Source organism: Lontra canadensis, unplaced genomic scaffold (genome assembly GCF_010015895.1).
Source record: "Lontra canadensis isolate GAN:19392208 unplaced genomic scaffold, GSC_riverotter_1.0 scaffold7, whole genome shotgun sequence".
Classification (NCBI taxonomy): domain Eukaryota; kingdom Metazoa; phylum Chordata; class Mammalia; order Carnivora; family Mustelidae; genus Lontra; species Lontra canadensis.
Genome location: NW_022631001.1, coordinates 11,120,763 through 11,133,099, shown reverse-complemented (window position 1 = coordinate 11,133,099; position 12,337 = coordinate 11,120,763).

The window sequence follows — 12,337 nt, the reverse complement described above, 5'->3', positions numbered from 1 at the left end:
TAAAAATAATCAAAATGAACTATTCTGATGAAAACCTCTCACAATTTGCAAACTTCTCCTTATTATATCTAGGAAATATATGTATTTGTGAAGGAAATCTTCGGTTCCTAACTTCTAGAAATTTTAACCTCTAAGAATAAACTAGTATGCTAGAATTAACAAAAACCCTCAGTTTTTTTTTTGCATTTATGTCATGGAAGTGTGATGCAGCTTTAAGTACATGAAGGGATAGTGATAAGGAATAGGGATAGGGATAAGTTTTTTTTTTAATATTTTTATTCATTTATTTGACAGAGAGAGATCACAAGTAGACAGAAAGGCAGGCAGAGAGAGAGAGAGGGAAGCAGGCTCCCTGCTGAGCAGAGAGCCCGATGTGGGACTCGATCCCAGGACCCTGAGATCATGACCTGAGCCGAAGGCAGCGGCTTAACCCACTGAGCCACCCAGGTGCCCCAGGATAGGAATAAGTTTTACAATTGAGGGTAGTTTGGAAATATTCAATTCAATAAGCACATTCTCTGAGCTGGGCTCTTACTGAATGGGAAGCGGGATTGGGGGTAAGAGAAACAAATTGAGTAAATAGAAGATTTGGGCCCTATCCAGGAGGGACTTGTACTCCAAATAAAGTAGTTCATTACATATTAAATAACTTGGGGGGGATTTTTAAAGAAAATCCACTAGGAAATGATAATGTGATGCAAGAATACATAAACAGCCACTAATGTTGAGTGATTTCTATTGCCAGGTACTATGGAAGAACATTTCTATACATGGTTGTGTTCATTCTTCACAACAGCTTTATAAAGTCATTATTACTTACTTCCATTTTACCAACAAAATGGACTCTCATGGGAGTTGAGATAAAGGGAATGGAAGGTACAGGCTTACAGTCTGAGTCTAGGAGGCTGCTCTCTCTTCCCTACTCCCAATCTGGAATCTAACCAGCCATTGAGGTATTATCTTCTGAAACAAACGGGGCCTACTGCCAACTATCAGAATCTTCATGCCATGTAATGTCTGCTACATCTTAGCCATTCTGGAAAGTCTTTGTTGGGTGGTTATCAGATCATCCAGGAATATTCCTGGATACAAGTAAAGAGAACTTGTTAAATAGTGACAAGACACATGGATACATTTTTTTAAAAAAAGTACATGGACACATGGATTGTGACTCTCAGAAAAAGTGCAGTCCTGCAGTAAGATGCTGCTGGCATGGTTCAAAGGCTCAGTGAAAATAGGGTGAGCACCTCTATCATCATATTTTTCTCTTGGCCTTTTCCCAAGATCACATGGAGGCTCCTCTAACTTCAGGCATCATGTTGGCATTCTAGCAGTATAAAGCAGTAAAGGACTAAGTTCATCTTTACAGGTCTCCAGGTAGCTATAACAGTAGTAATAATAATAACTATAAAAGGAGCACTAATAATGACTTCAGTGCATTTGTTGCTACCAGGTTGTACAATATTTCTCCATAGATTGTCGTACATAATCCTTATGACAACTTAAGCAGTATTAGTATTATCTTCATTTTATATATCACAAAATTGAGACCCAGGAAGGTATCACCATATATGCAAGGTCACATAATTAGTAAGAAGGAAAAACGGGATTCCAGATGTTCTGACTCTGACTGATGCGGTTAATCCTACACTAGCTACCCTCATGCTTATAATCAATGAATGAGTGATTGAATACATGTGTGTGTCGACACTTCAAAACCTCTTTCAGATGTCACATTCTCTATCATGCTTTTTATGATCCACAATTCTTCTGAAGTCCTCTTTCCTTCTCTGTTTCTATTTATTTGTTACATCTCTCGCACCCTCTAATCCGTCCTTCTATCAAAGTCATTTTCCACATTCCTTCATTTCTAGTATTCAGTTGTAAGAACCTAATGGACATCGTCTATGTCCATTATTAAGCTTAAGCACGTGGCAGGTATTTAGTAAATGTGTGTGGAGAAGTTAACTGAAACCCTCTCCCTGGCCCATGCTATTTAATGAAACGTGCCAGAATCTGGGATTCAATTCAGCTAAGTCCAATTGCTTGGACTCTCTTTGGCCATTGCTAAGTATGCCTGTCATGAAATGTAATTTATGATCTTTGGAAATATAAATAAGGACCCAACAGTTCTATAACTATTACACTCAACTTGTCCTACCAATAATCTCCAGAATAGAAAACACAGCTGTCCTCCCACCCCACAGGAAGAAATGTCCAGTTCTATTTCATAATAAATCAAGTTGTCTGTCTTCACGATATGTTAAATATTTGTAATTTTTAAGGTAGTAATACCTTAAAAGTAATAATTACCTTAAGTTATACCAAGTTGGATATTACATCTCTTTATTCTAGAACTTCAAGTTATTACACTTTCATTGTATATTTCATATTCATCAGTTATGTTCAGAGTTTTGTTTCATCTGTTCACCTTTCCTTAACCCAGAATATACTTTATGATAATGCATAGCACTATATGAAGCACTGGGAATATAGAGATGTAGTATGATAGACATTAGGAAGAATTATATTCAATTGTGCATTAATAGACAAAAGAAGGAGAAAATTTTCTTGAAAGCATTATAGAAGGTGTTCTAGACGGGGAAATATTAGGATAAGGTCTTGAAAGATGAGAAGTTTATCAGCTAGACAAGAAGACATTAGGGTAAAGGAAAAATCAGATACAGACATATCTAAAATAGGACACACTGGGGAATTATAAATAAAAGAAGATTCTGGCTTGCTCACATTTTCTCTCCTCTTGCTTGAGTCAGTCACTTTGGAAAAGCCAGCTGCAACTATGCTATCTTCAGAGACCTAAAATCTTCAAAACAACCAAATCTCAGTTTTTCATTACCTTCCTTTATTTACCACCATTCTTTCTCACTTATGATAGCCACCGAGGTGGGTGGTGGGGAGGAGGCATTTATAACATTTTGCCCAGAAAACTCCCTAGCTGGATCATGCAGTTCAATAATTACATTTTCTGTTTTCCATATTACTGTAGATGAAAATATTCCTCAAATTTCAGCTACCACATAACTAGGATCTTCCTTCTTCTGTTTTCCTTTATTATCCTCACATCCCTTTAAGCCATCACAGGATGCATTCTCAGAGTCCCTCATGTTTGGCAGACAGTTTCCTCACTAATACTCTTCCTACTATCATTCCAGCTTCTACCCACTGCCTGGTCCCAAAGTCACTCCCCAGTTTTTAGATATGTGTTATGACAGCACTCCCACACCCAAGTACTGAAGTCAGTAGGAGTTATCTGGTCTGTATAAAAAAATTACTCCAAAATTTGGTGGTCTGAAATGTGAAATATTTAACATCTAACACAGTTTCTGAATATCAGGAAACTAGGAGCATTTTACCTGGGTGGCTCTGACCTAAGATCACGCATGAGGCTGTACTCAAATGCATGTTGCAGATAAGATCACGCATGAGGCTGTACTCAAATGCATGCTGGAGATGCGATCATCTAAAAGCACCACTGGGACAGGAGGATCCGCTTCCGAGTCACTCATGTGGCTGTTGGCAGGAGGCCTCCGTTCCTTGTGACGTGAACCTCCCTGTATGACTTCTCAAACAGTTGCAGTTGGCTCTCCCAGAATGACTGCCTCAAGCAAGAGAGAGAGAAAACGTGAGCAAGCCAGAAACTTCTTTTATTAACGATCGTCTCCATAGTTTCAGGCTGTCATTTCTTTCTTTGCTTTACTCTCTTGAGCATATAGACCAGCTCTGATATATTGTTGAAGTCAGGTAAGCAGGGTTCTGAGCAGCAGGGGGGAGGGTCCTTGGGCTCTTTTGGAGGCAGGTTACTACACAGGGACCTAGTCACAGACTACCTTTGATACCTTTATATGCGAAGGCGAACCACTTACATGTGAGGTACGAAGCATGGTAAGCCATTCACTACTCTCATTCTGTTTCATTTCTGTGCAGTCTGGAGAGAAGGGTAAAAGTTTTGAGTCCAAGCCAACAAAGATAGTGGAAAGGATGTCTTGCTGCTACATTTTTAAGATGAAGATTTTAAGGGAGTGAATTATCCTCCATTCCTTATTTCTAAAAATAAAAATAGTAAGTCACCTTATCAGCTACAGTGCATACTCAAGTTATCCTAATTTATTCTTGAATAAGCAGAAGGAACAGAGGACAGAGACAAACATTTGGTAAGTCATTGATAAGTAGAGACATTATACCTGTAGACGACATGGTCAATCTCATTTAATCCTCGCAACAACCTGGTAAGTTATCCTTCATCTGACACTTGAAGCCACAATTTGAAGGGACAGATACCAGAACAAAGAAAGCTACACAGAATGGCAAAAACTATATATGGGGCTGAAAAAATCTAGTGTTCCCCTTGAATCTTCAGCTAAGTGTGGAGCTGTGCATGGGTGAGAGTTCCTCAGGGTCAGGGAAAGGACAGCCATAAAGGAACAGGTGGAGAAACTGTAGAGCTCACACATGGCCAGAAATCATTTTTCCTCACTAGCTGGAGTAGAAAATGCAATACTTCAGAAGGCATCAGTTAGAGGACTCAGGATGATAATACCCAAATAGCATTCAAAACTTGGCCTTGCTCCAGACCAACTTAATGAAGTTAAAAAGTAAGTCTCACAAGATGAGACTGATCCTAAGAAAATTAACTGCACCACAGAATAAAAGTTAGCAATATTTTAAAAATCCAATTACTCATCAGATTAAATCCACCATACCTCCCATCTAATAAAAAAATAACAGGTATGAAAGAAGCAGGAAAATATACACTAATAAGGAGAAAAATTGATGGAAACAAAAAAGACACAGATAATAGAATAAATAAGGACATAACAGAGTTATAAGTACACCTCATATGTTCAAGAAAGTTGACAAAACCATGACCATGTTAAGAAATATGCGAAACTGAATTTCTAGATAAAAAATGTATTGTCTGAGATGAAAACTGTAATAGATTAAGAGCACAGTAAACATTGTGGGGATTTGTGAACTTGATGCACTGTAAAAGAAACTATCCAAATGAAGCACAATGGTAAGAGCAGTTTTTAAAAAATGGGGCAAACTAATTCAGTCTAATATTATGCATAAACAGAGTCACAGAAAGAAGGAAGCATAAAAAAATAGAAAAAAATAATGGTCAAGGTGCATCAAATTGCTTTAACAGTAGAAAGGATAAACTTTCAAGAGCAGCTGAATATAAAAGAGACATGCTGTGTACAGAGGAACAAAGAGAAAAATGACAAGGACCTTATTTATTGCCAGAAATAGCTTTAGCCAGAACATAAAGAAAAAACAACCTGAAACTATTCTCAAGTGAGAATACTGTACCCAGTACAAATATCTACTAAAAATGAAGGTGAGGGGCACCTGGGTAGCTCAGTGGGTTAAGCCTCTCCTTCCGCTCAGGTCATGATCTCGGGGTTCTGGGATCGAGCCCTGCATCGGTCTCTCTGCTCAGCGTGGAGCCTGCTCCCCCGCCCCCGCCTGCCTCTCTGCCTACTTGTGATCGATCTCTCTCTCTCTCTCTCTGTCAAATAAGTAAAATCTTAAAAAAAAAATGAAGGTGAATTGACAACTTCTGACATACAAATGTTGAAAGAAATCACCGTTAGCAGACCTTCCCTACAATGTACAGGAACCTTAAAGGAAGTCACTCAGAAGAAAAAACTAACAGGTGGTAAATACATGGGTGAATATAATTTTTCCCTTTATTTATTTGATAGAGAAAGAGAGAGAGCATGGGGGTGGGGGAGGGGAAGCAGAGGAAAAAAGAGAAAGAAACTCTAAGCAGACTTCACACAGAGCACGGAACCTGACGTGGGACTTGATCTCATGACCCGAAATCATGACCTGAGCTGAAGCCAATAGTCAGATGCTTAACCAGCGGCTCCATCCAGGCACCCTTATAATTTTTCCTTTAAAAAATTCTCTTTGAAAAAATATTGAGTAAATAAAATAATAATGCATTGTAAAATATATGACATATTTAGAAATGAACTGTATATTAATAATATGAGAAAGGATGTCATCACCTCACATACAGTATATTATTAAAATAGTTGAGGAAATGAAAGACATATAATGTCAATCCTAAAAGAACAGCGAAATATGCAAATAAGTAATTTGCAAATAAATAATTGCATATTTGCAAAATAATAAAGAAGGTAAAAATGGAATGATAAAAAAAATTGAATTAATCCAAAACAAGGCAGAAATTGTAGAAAATTGTGATAAAGTACAAAAAGGACCAACTGAAACAAACAGCAAGATGGGAGATTTAATCAAAATCATATCAACAAACATTGAATGTAAATGATGTAAACATCCAAAGTACAGAAAAGTCATACTGAACTTTATAAAGAGGCCCAGCTCTATGCTGCCTAAAAGAAATTCACTTTATAAGGACACAAATCAAATGAAAGGATGGATAAAGAATGGTAAATTTATTATCCAAGTCTATTTCACAGTAAAGATTATTACCAGGAATAAAAGGATCATGTTATAATCATAAAGGAGTTAATTCATAATAATCTCTGTTATTAACTGGAGAAGATATCACAATTTTCAATGCTTTTGTGCTTAATAACAGTTTAAAAATACACATGAAGCATAAATTTATACAAATAAAAAGAGAAACAAGTCCATGCATATAGTTGAGGATATCTCTAATATTTTGTGGAACAAATACACATAAAATCAGTACCTATACAGAAGAATTTCACTTCCTTATCTTTATCAATAACCTAATCTATTAGACATCTATATAACATTCCATCCAACAACATCAGGATACACATATTTTATAAATGTACATGCAACGTTACTAAGATAGCCCATATTCTGGTCCATAAAACAAGTCTTACTAATATAAGTATGCTTACTGACTACAGTGAAATTTTTATAAAAACTAATGAAAGGCACCTGGGTGGCTCAGGGGGTTAAGCATCTGCTTTTGGCTCAGGTCATGATCTCAGGGTCCTGGGATCGAGCCCCATATCTGGCTTCCTGCTCAGCGGGGAGGCTGCTTCCCCTCTCCCATCTCAGTCTCTCTCTCAGATACATAAATAAAATCTTAAAAATAAATTGCAGAAATTCTAGTAGCTGTACAGTGTAATTCACTGTGCTTTTAATTTGCATGTTCCTAATGACTGAAATTGAGTGTCTTTTCATGTATTTATTTTCCATATGTACATCTTTTATGGAATGTCTCCTCAAATCTTCTATTTTAAAATTGGCTGTTTATTATTGATGTGAAGTATAAATATATTTTTTATATATTGAGATAAAAGTTCTTTGTTAAATGCATGTTTTGCAAATATTTTCTTCCAGTCCATGACTTACTTTTTTCCTTGTCGTTAATGGAGTCTTCTAAAGAGTAAAAATTTTTAAATTTTGGTAAAGCGGAATCTATCCTTTTATATCTCTTGTTTTTTCATGTCCTGTTTAAATACCTTAGCTGAATCAAGATCTTCTGTTTTCTTGTGGATGTTTGATATTTTTTAGTTCTTAAATTTTAGGTCTGTAATTCATTTTGAGTTAATTTTTGCACATGAAATGAAGAAAGCATCTCCATCATACATGTTGCAAATATTTTCTTTCAGTTTGTGTTATAAAAAAAGTTTTAACTTTGTTTAAAATGGTTTTGTTGGTCACAAAAAATGTGCTTTCTAGTTTGGTGCAAAACAAATTTTAATCTTTTTTTTAATATCTGGATTTTGATTGATAGCTGGAATATCTTTATCTGCACCTAGGTTAAAGAGGAATGTATTTTAAGTTTAAAATTTTTTTAATAAAGGTGAATAAAATCTTTTAAATGATATATCCTTCTAGGACTTGTCTGACTCGCTGTTTCCTATTATATTGATAATCCATTTAGAGCTTATTTTGTGTAGGGATGAATCAAAGTTTATATATTTTTTTTCTAAATGACGACCTACTTGTTCTGAGCCCATTTTGGTCCATCTTTTTTTTTTTTTTTTTGGTCCATCTTTGAACCAGTGGTTTGAGCTGCCACTCCTCACGTATTTGAGTTCCACATTATATGGGCTCTACTTTTATTTTTTATTTTTCTATTCCACAGGTCTCTCTACTCTTGTTGCCAGTGCCACACCCGGTTAGTCAATTCCCATTAACACATAATTTGATGTTTCACGTATGTAAGAGTAACAGCCTTTCCACCAACATGCAGGAAAGTCTTCGCCAAGTTTAGGCCCCTTCCTGGATTACTGCTAAATTACATCCAGAATTTAACTTTGTGACCGTTTCTTCTCCTCACTTGCCATGTGAATCCACTGATTTCCTCTTTAGAGATCCTGAAAAAAACAGCAATCCCATAACTTCATTACTTTACAGTAAAACCACTTAACACAGAAGGAATACTTCTCCCAGCGGACATGGACTTCTCAGTATTCAGTGTCTCCTGGATACTCTACTCTCCTTAACATTGTATCCCAGTTCCCAGTGGTTTAGCTTTTACCCAGCAGGTTTCTGGCACAGGAAATCCAGGGCTGGAGCTTGATGCCAAGATGAAATTTGGAGTGGTGACCCTACTGATTTTGTGGAAATGTCTGAAAATCCACACACATCACTCAAAATGACTTCTGTCCCCCTATTCATTGATTGGTGTTGCAATTGCTTTTTCAATTGTTAGCACACAAAAGGGGAGTGGCCAATTCAGCCAGACATTAAGCAGCAGAGAAAATCTCAGATGTGGTATTCTTTTCTGCAGTTGGTATCACAAGTGTCACAGAAGAAATATAGATTTAGATTAAGGTGTTAGCTATTTTCTATTTTGTTGTTCAGTGTCTAGGAACCCATCTATTAAACTCTTTTGAAATTCGGTGTCAGGAAAAACATTTACTCTTCCCAAGACCAAATACATTGTATCTAAATAGATTATTTTCTAAGCTTTATCAAATCTTTTTTTTTTTCTTTCTTTCTTGGAGCGGGGTGTGTGGTATAAAAGAACTAACCAAATAAACTGTTCTTTTGGTAACTGGAAATAGGTAAATAGTCCCTTGCTTAACATAATCACTGAGAGGAGTACCATGATAGCAGGACAAGGAGAGAAATCTTACCAGAGAAAATTAAATGGACTGTGAGAGGTAAAATCAAGCAAACCAGTTATTTGACACTACAAAGTCAAACACATCTAAAGGCCAACATCACTAAAAAAATAAATCTTTTTCATAAAACAAAATTGTTCTAGGTTTGAATTCACTGGAAAAGAATTAGTCAAAATGTTAAATGACAAATACATTAAACTTCTTGTTTATGCTTTCCACAATGGTAGAAGGCAGATTTTCAAATTATTGAGTATAGTATCGAGATTAGTAAAAACACAAGAAGCAAAATGACTAATTATGTAGACTAGCTACGTTAGGACTAGGCATGTCACTTGATAATTAAAGTGTCAGTGAAGTCAGGAAGATTTATAAGTCTTGTGTAATGAAATTATAACCTGAGAACTCTTGATTTTCCATATAAATGGTATCTTAGAATTACACAAGCATGTGCCACCTAGATTTTATTTAATACATGTTAATATTTACACTATCAGTGTTCTAAACTACTTCAGGATCAAATCTTTAGAACAGAGAAGATAAACCCTATAAGAAATTTTATACTATACTGTCAAAAATGGGGGTCAAGGGGCCAAGTTTCTACATCCATATATCTATTCTATGTCCTTTCCTTAGAAAGCTCATCCATTTAATATTACCTCCATCTTCAAAATTGATATCTTTAGCCTTCATTTTTTTTATGTGTGAACTATCAACACCAATTTTCAGTTGTCTGATGGATATCTGCAATAGTGTACAAAGTAAGTCCTGCAAGTTTCATTCTAGCAACTTCCAATTTCTGGTCTAGCATGTATGAGGCTAAGTAATGACCACTCCATCCCTACAATTTGTGAAAAGCTGAACAACCTGAAAACTCAAGAACTCCTTTTTGTATCCATAAGAAGGTGAGGTCACAAGGAAAACCATTGTCTTCAGAGTTAGACAGGCAAGCAGAACAGAGAATCACAACTTGCTGGAGCAGGATCCTTTAGAGGAACCAGTGCTGGGATAGCAAATCCTAAACCATAATTGATGAATTGCTGGAGGTCAGTGTGGACGAGTTTGAGAGTCAAAAGCTCCATGGGCTCAGCCACAAAGGAGGGAAGATGGAAGCTCCTACATTTTTATGAGTTTCACCTCAAGAGCTTGACCAGGTTCTCATGGGGAATATCAGTGAAAAATCCCCTCATTCTTTCTGCAGAGAAAGCAGGAAAAGTCACCATTTTGAAATACAACAGAGTGCTCTGTTCTTCTTCTTCTTCTTCTTCTTCTTTTTTTTTTTTTGAGATATATATATATATATATATATATTTCTTTTCAGCGTAACAGAATTCATTGTTTTTGCACCACACCCAGTGCTCCATGCAATGCATGCCTCCCATAATACCCACCACCTGGTTCCCCCAACCTCCCACCCCCCCTTCAAAACCCTCAGGTTGTTTTTCAGAGTCCATAGTCTCTCATGGTTCATTTCCCCCTCCAATTTCCCTCAACTCCCTTCTCCTCTCCATCTCCCATGTCCTCCGTGTTATTTGTTATGCTCAGCAAATAAGTGAAACCATATGATAATTGACTCTCTCTGCTTGACTTATTTCACTCAGCATAATCTCTTCCAGTCCCGTCCATGTTGCTACAAAAGTTGGGTATTCATCCTTTCTGATGGAGGCATAATACTCCATAGTGTATATGGACCACATCTTCCTTATCCATTCATCTGTTGAAGGGCATCTTGATTCTTTCCACAGTTTGGTGACCGTGGCCATTGCTGCTATAAACAGTGGGGTACAGATGGCCCTTCTTTTCACTACATCTGTATCTTTGGGGTAAATACCCAGTAGTGCAATTGCAGGGTCATAGGGAAGCTCTATTTTTAATTTCTTGAGGAATCTCCACACCATTTTCCAAAGTGGTTGCACCAACTTGCATTCCCACCATCAGTGTAAGAGGGTTCCCCTTTCTCCACATCCTCTCCAACACACAATGTTTCCTGTCTTGCTAATTTTGGCCATTCTAACTGGTGTAAGGTGGTATCTCAATGTGGTTTTAATTTGAATCTCCCTGATGGCTAGTGATGATGAACATTTTTTCATGTGTCTGATAAGTGTTCTGTTCTTCTTAAGCCCCACATTTGGCTCAGGTCATGATCTCAGGGTCCTGAGATCAAGCCCCAGTGGGTGCCACGCCGAGCATAAAGCCTGCTTGGATTCTCTCTTTTTCCCTCTCCCTCTGCCTTTCCTGCCCCACTTGTGCTCTCTCTCTCTCTCTAAAAAAATAAAATAAAATAAAATAAACTTAATCCTATAGTCAATGATATTAGTCAGTACTTTTTAAGTGCTTATCATTTCCTGAATATTGTGGTATTTTTTACATATATAATCTTATTTAAATCGTCATACAATGCAAGCAAGAAAATTGGGACACAGAGAAATTAAGTAATTTCTTAATAACAATGCAATGGGGAGTCATTAGAAGTTTTTAAGCAAGAAAACGATGTCGCTATACACATATTCTTTGCGTCTCTTACTGACTCCTTAATGGGTTCAGGAAATATTAAAGCTAAAACGACTTGGGAGACAATGTAGCTCAACCAGTTTAGTTTACCCAACAAGGAGCAGAAGCCCAGAGAGACACATTAACTTGCAGATTCAGTGGTAGAGTATGATTAGAATCTAGGACTTCAGGCTGACTCTACAACTTCACCACACATTCCTTCCATTAACAGTCTCTGCTTGATTTTAAAGATCATCGCTTCATACCAATAACAATGACTGTAACCCTAGCCCTAATAACATCTTTTTTCCTTCTTTTTCCACATTTACCATATCTGAAATGTATTGTGAGACAGAAAATAAAAAGACATTGGTTTTCCTTCATGTGGAATTAGAATAGTTGACATTCTTTGATGCTCACATAGTCATTTCAAACAGAATTGATTTCATTTTATTAGAGCTTTTAGGATAAACTTGATAATGGCCTCATTAAATTTCACTCCTCCAACATGCTCCTTGGCAAATTGTGAAGCAGTTGTCTTTGAAATGGTGTAGGGAAAAGATCCTGGACTTAGGAGCCAAGATAACAGGGCTCAAGATCAAGTTCCATTATTTGTAGGTCAAGTGATCTTGGACCAATTACTTAAGTATTTTGGTGAATTAGTGGCAGCATTAATAATAACCTTGCCAAATTGTTGTGAGGATTAAATTCTATCATGATAAATAGGCATATTTTTGATGTTCAAATGTTTTAGGACAAAAACTTACTTTTCTTTTTCTTTC